The sequence below is a fragment of the Chrysochloris asiatica genome, unplaced genomic scaffold (genome assembly GCF_000296735.1).
Source record: "Chrysochloris asiatica unplaced genomic scaffold, ChrAsi1.0 scaffold00017, whole genome shotgun sequence".
NCBI classification, from domain to species: Eukaryota; Metazoa; Chordata; class Mammalia; order Afrosoricida; family Chrysochloridae; genus Chrysochloris; species Chrysochloris asiatica.
The window spans coordinates 29,673,454-29,680,454 of record NW_006408535.1 but is presented as its reverse complement, the minus strand read 5'-3'; positions in this window follow the sequence as shown (position 1 = coordinate 29,680,454).

The window sequence follows — 7,001 nt, the reverse complement described above, 5'->3', positions numbered from 1 at the left end:
GAATACCTATCTAATGCCTTTTCCCTTAGATCTGGGAAGTTCTCAGACCCTCTGTCCCACACCCTGATCAGGTGCTCTGGTGAAAGGACAGAGGTAAGGCAGAGAGAGAAGAGTGCTCGGGCTATTGTAATTGTAGGTGGATTCTAGCCGCCAACCCCTCAGCGGCAACTCTGCTCCGACCTCGCACCTCCCCCAGACGGCTTCCTTCTTCTGAAACCCTCCCTAGCCCCAGCTCTCCTACCCCATCTTCACCATTCTGGTCCCTCTCCCCTTTCAATTCCCCGTCCTATTTCTCCTTCCTCCGCTCTGCCCACTCAGCAACTGAGCTCACCTTTGCCCCTTTCTCCCATTCTCTTTTTCTCCGGGCCAACCCCCTCTCCACGTCGCCCCAACCGTTTCCCTCTAATTCCCTATTTCTAGTGGCCCTCGGTTCCCAAATGTCGACCCCAGCCACCCCGCTCATCTTCAGTTCCCCTCTGAGACGCTCCGTAGTCAGGTCTGGCTGTCAAGGCCAACCTTGACGATCTAGGATCCCGTTCCATTAGGCGACACCCGCCCTCTGTCCCCTCCACCCAGCCAAGTAGTCCCCGCCAGCACTAGCAGAGAGGGTTGTGATGGGTGTTGGGAAAAGGCACGAAGCTCCGAGAATCGAGAGACTTAGCCTATCACTCCAGCAGAGCCTTGCTGCCCGGTGGACTGGAAAAGGACTGCAGATAGTTTTAGAGATGGATCCTCCGCCTTAGGAATGCCTCGCTTCATCTTCCTTCCCTCCCAATCCTGCTTGAGCTAGTAACCCGACAGTGGGCGGGAGGGCCCAGAGTCCCAAGCACCAGCAACCTCTGTGTCTACTCCGGGGATGCTTGGCTGAAACTCCAAAGGGACCCAAAACTGGAAAGTCCTATGTGGGTAAAGGGAGATTGGGAAAGGTTTGCTGAGAGTCATGGGGAGGGATCCAGCCCTCCAATCTCTGGAGAGAGCTATTGCATCGGCTTCGAGATCTTAAATTGAAAGCGGTCGCCATCTAGCCCGGGAGGAGACGTAGGGCGGCCCAGCAACCGCCAGGGGACAGCACTTAACAAAAAATGTCTGGGCCAGTGTGCAGACTCCTAGGCACCCTTCATCTGAAGAGCCTTCTCTGCAGAGTTGTTGTTAAGTGCCACTGAGTCGGTTCTGACTCATAGAGACCCTGTATAGGTTTTTCGAGGAGTAGTTGGTGAGTTTGAACTGCCACCTTGGACCCTTCGAAAGCGGGAGATTCAAGAAAAGAGATCTGGAGATGTTCCCCTCACGTTTTAGGACTAAAAGATGACTAGCAAATAATACGATTACCTCTTTATAGTTTTTGGACTGTTCCCCTTTGGGAATTGTTTAAAGCACAGATTGCCACTCTGCAGAGATTCACAGGCTACCTTCAAGATTCACAACCACCCACCTTCAAGACCAACCTAATAGAAGGCACACATCTGAAAGGATTTCCTAGCTGCCAGCCAAGAAAGAAGAGCGTAGCCTAAGGTCATAATTTACCCATCTTGAAGATGGCAGGGCTGGGGTGGGGGTGGGAGGCAGTTCACACAGAATTTAGCCAGTACTGATTAAGCAGGAATTTGACAGCTCTGGAGGGGTGGGGGGAAAGGAATCTATTTCAATCAATTATGTAAGTAAAAAGGAAATAATATGCAAAACCACCCTGTATGCCTGCTTGTGTGTGGGTGGCTTATATTCTTTGATTCCCACACTTCTTACATGGAATGGCACAGGGATTTGATCTATGAGGAGGTAGACAATGAAAGAATGTAAAAGAAGACCCTACCCAAGCAGTTTTCCCTTCTCTCCATAACTCCAAGCCTAGACTTTGGTCACAGCATGCAAAAAAGGGAAGAGGCTAGACAACAAGATGGAAACCCAGAGTCAGTTTCATTTATACTCTTTCTCCTTCGTTATTCATCACAACATTAAAAGCACCTAATTTCCCAGAGCAAAGCACTTGTACAAAAACGACTTTATAAATACAGACCTGAGAGGACAAAAGAATATTTGAATAAACATATTAAACAAAAATAAGAATGAATAATGAAACCAAATACAGTTCATGATGCCCTCCAAAAGCAAAGGAATTTAAATAGCTTTGTGACCAGAAGAAACACCCTGAAAATGGTCCTCAGACAGTCGGGCTGTCAGAATCCAAGAGGAAAGATAAGAAGCTGAAATCCCTAATGCTTCCCATTGCCCATAACTCCAGCCTTTGCTAGATGATGTACAAAGGTTGAAAAGCATCTAGTTTGGGATGCTGATGCTGTCTTCCTGTGGCTTAGAGGGCTGATGAAGTCTTTGCCTGAATCCACTCCCCCATCAAATCCCTAAAAATGCTCATGAAGTTAGCTATGAGCTTGCTTTCTCTTTCCTTCTCCCCACTCCCTCCCTCTTTGTCTGTTTCTTCAAAATCTCAATCCTTATTTCCTGCAATTGTGTCCCCTGCCACATCACACTGCCTCAAAGGCCGTCTTCCTTCCAGACTTCCCAAATCTGATACTAACTTCTCACCCTGCCCCCAAAGTCCTCCAGCTATGGCTCCTTGACTTCTACAGCTATTAAATAATTGCAGGTTTTCGTGCTGTTCACATTATTTGCTCACCTTGATGCATTCCTTTCCACTTTTTAAATCTGTATTTAGTATTTTTATTGTTGTGAAAATATAGGTAACACATTTGTCAATTCAACATCTTTCAAGTGTACAATTTTGACACCAATTAACAATTTTGACACCAATCATTGCAAAATTTTCCATCACCATAAACAGAAACTCAGTGCTTCCTATTTAGTGATTCCCCTATCTCCTCCCTCCTACCACTGTAACCACTATTAAACTTTGATCTCTATATAAGTATCTGTTCATATAAGTGACATTATATATTTGTACTGTTGTGATTGACTTCCATGTACTCTTTTCTATAATTCTGCAAATCAGTGGAGTTCCCTATGGTTTGAGCTACTAGAAATCAGAGTACAATTGCAAGAACTATCTTTCCTGTCAGTCCTGAACGATGACACTTAGGTTATTCTTTGAGCCTGGAACTTCTACCACTTGGTTCCCTAGTGGTAGACTATTTAATAAGATTCCAGTGCTGTCTAGTTCAGACTGTCGCAACACCAGCCAAAGACTCAGAGAGCCAGGCCTGGGGAAAGTGTCACTCAGTCTATTCTACCACTAACTATAAAACAATAAATCAACTTCCACTTTTCGGTTCAGTTACCTGATGACTGAAAATTCAAGTAATTTGTAAGAAGTATTGCTTCCTGGTCTGTTTTATCCACTTACCAGGTTAATTATAAAAATCAAATTAAATCACTTATGTGAAAGTGTTTTATAACATAAAAAAGGAAACATGAAATAGAAGTGAACAGGTAAAAGGGAAAAGGAAAAGGTAAAAACATTCACTGCCCTCTCTGTCCAGGAGACAAGCTAAAATATTAATCAGGTTACTGAGGGGGACCAATCCCCTCTGCCCAGGAGACAAGCTAAAATGATCCTCTCCACCCAGGAGTCAAACTAGAATGTTAATCAGGTTACTGAGCAGAACCAATCCTCTGTTTTCCCTTCTGTCTTCAAACAGGTCTGTAACCTAACACACACACACACACACACACCCAATTCTGACCCCATATAAGTTTGCATTGCCCTATATTTGGTGCACAGAATCTGGAGAAATTAGATTCTCTGAGCCAGTTGGCTTAATAAAATCTGAAACTCTGCTTCACCTCTCTCCAAGTGTCCTCGGTTTCGTCGCCGATGAATCAAGAGCTGCTGTGACACTCTCAAATCTAAAACTGCTGCAACAGAAGTCTATGAATGTTAAGAAGAAAGTGAAATTCTTTTGTCTTATTTATAACCCTTCTCTACTCTCCTGCCCATCTGTTGACTTCTCCAAGTAATTTTTTTTTTGCTTTTTTTTAAAGTTTTTATTGTGAATTGAGTGGTTTACAGACAAGGTCATCAGTTTTACATTCAACAAATCATACACTTTGTTTCATCTCAATGATTATAATCCCCTCCATGCAAAAACAGTTATCCCACTTCCTCCCTGTGATTCCTATTTCCATCCCACCCACCTTCCCATCCCTTCTCAACTTTGTCCTTAAGTAAATGTTGCCCTTTTGATTTTGAGTGATTGACCACTCCATGGTGAGCATACTTACGAGTGCTGTCTCCCCTAATATAGGAAACAGTAGCTGTCGACTGCTTGGCAGGAAATTGGGCCATAAGGGTTAGGTCCTTTCCTGAAGGGTGCTGGAGGGCCACAGTCTCGGGTTCCTCTAGTATCTTCTTGACCAATAAGACTAATTTGTATGTGTGTGTGTGTGTTTTGTTCCACATTTTCTCTCACTCTATCTGGGACTTAATGTGTTTAATAATATCTAAGAAATTTTCCTCATTTTACCTCCAGGAGAGCCCTGGCAGCATAGCGGTTATAAGTTAGGCTGCAAACCAAAAGATCAGCAGTTCGAATCTACCAGCCTCTCCATGGAAGAAACATGAGGCTTTCTGCTCCCAAAAGATTGGCAGCCTCGGAAACTCTATACAGGGTCACTCTGAGTTATTACCAACTCCATGGCACATAACCACCAACAACCATGCTCCACCACATTCATAGTTGTGTTTTCAGGAAAGGTAAATACTGATGTACAAATATCCTCTTTCAAACTCTTACCTTTTGTGAGTATACTCCTAGTGTTCCTTCCATACCCATTCAGCCTGGGTCTCCGTCCATGTATCTTCCCTCAGAACATTGTTCCAAGGCTGCATATATAACACTATTTACTTCTATCCCCTTTAGCCCTTGCACTAACAGCCAAGTTTCTCTTGCTCCATGCCCTCTTTTGATTCAGCCCTGACCAATAATATTCTTACTGTTATCAAGATAGCTGCTTTTACTTCTTAAACAAGGAGCCACCCTCCTCCTATTTCAAAGCACACGTAAGAGTCACGCCTTGTGTAAACCTTTCCCAGTCTTGCACAAGGAAATGATAAACTTCCAGATAGACCATTAACCACTCCCTCAGGTCTAATCCCCTTCAAGGCATGTTTGAGAGTTTATCCTAGCACTTTTGTACGAGTGCTACCTTTTATAATGCATTTTCACTCACATATAGCAAGACATTCTTATAAATGCCATATATTAAGCTTTTATTTTTTAATGAAGAAATTAAAGATAAGTGACTTACCAAACGCAGTACCACATTGTTGTTGTTGTTAAGTGCCACTGATCAGTTCTGACTCACAGAGACCTTTGGAGGATTTCGGAGGCTTTAAATTTTCAGAAGCTCTAAATTTTCCAGGGAGCAGAAAGCCTCATCTTACTCAGGTAGACAGACCAGCTGTTGGACCTTGTGGTTTGCAGTCCATTGCTTATTTTATGGAGCCACCTCACTCCCAGCAGTACTGAATTTGTTATTGTTGTTGTTAGGTGCCATCAAGTCAGTACCAACTCATAGCAATCCTGTGCACAGCAGAACAAAACACTGCCCGATCCTGGGCCAACTTCACTGTTGTTGCCACGCTTGAGTCCATCGATGCTGCCACCTGGCCAATCCATCTCATTGGGGGTCTTCTTCTTTTTCTCTGACCCTCCACTCTACCAAACATGATATCCTTCTCCAGTGACTGGTCCCTCCTGACAATACGTCTGAAGTATGAGAGACAGTTTGGCCATCTTGGTCTCCAAGGAGCACTCTGGCTATACTTGTTCCAACACAGATCTGTTTGTTCTTTTGGCAGCCTATGGCACTTTCAATATTCTCCTCCAACACCATACTTCACTCAAATGCATCAATTCTTCTACAGTCTTCCTTATTCACTGTCCAATTTCACATGCATATGAGGTTATTGAAAATACCATGGCTTGGGTCAGGCTTAGTCCTCAAGCTGACATCTTTGCTCTTCAACACTTTAAAAAGTCTTGTGCAGCAACTTTGCCTAATGTAATATGTTGTTTGATTTCTTCACTGCTGCTTCCGTGAGTGTTGATAGTTGATCCAAGAAGAATGAAGTCCTTGACAACTTCAGTCTTTCCTCCATTGATAAGAATGTTGTTTACTGGTCCAGTACTGAGGATTTTTGTTTTCTTTGCATTGAGATGCAATCCATACGGAAGGCTGTGCTCTTTGATCTTCATCAGTAAATGTTTTAAGTCCTCTTCACTTTCAGCAAACAAGGTTGTATCAACTGCATATTGCAGGTTGTTAATGAGTCTTCCTCCAATCCTGATGCCACTTTTTCTTCATATAACCCAGCTTCTCAGATTATTTGCTCAGCATACATGTTGAATAAATATGGTGAAAGAATACAACCTTATTGCACACCTTTCTTAATTTTAAACCATTCAGTGTTCCCATGTTCTGTTCGAACAACTGCCTCTTGGTCCAGGTACAGATTCCTCGTGAGCACAATTAAGTGTTCCGGAATATTCATACTTCACAATGTTGTCCATAGCTTGTCATGATCCACACAATCAAAAGCCTTTGCGTAGTCAATAAAGCACAGGTAAACATCTTTCTGATATTCTCTGCTTTCAGCCAAGATCCATCGGACATCAGCAATGATATCCCTCATTCCATGGCCTCTTCTGAATCCAGCTTGAACCTCTGGAAGTTCTCTGTCAATGTATGCTTGCAACCATTTCTGTATTACCTTTAGTAAAACTTTACTCACATGGAATATCAAAGAGATTGTCCGATGACTTCCTCATTCCGTTGGGTCACCTCTCTTTGGAATGGGCACAAATACGGATTTCTTCCAATCAGTTGGCCAGATAGTTGTCTTCCAAATTTCTTGGCAGAGATGAGTGAGTGCCTCCTGTGCCACCTCACTTTCTTGAAAGATTTCAATTTTTATTCCATCAATTCCTGGTGCCTTGCTCTTTGCCAATTCCTTCAATGCACCTTGGACTTCCTCCTTCGGTATCATTGGTTCTTGATCATATGCTACCTCTCAAAACGGTTGAACA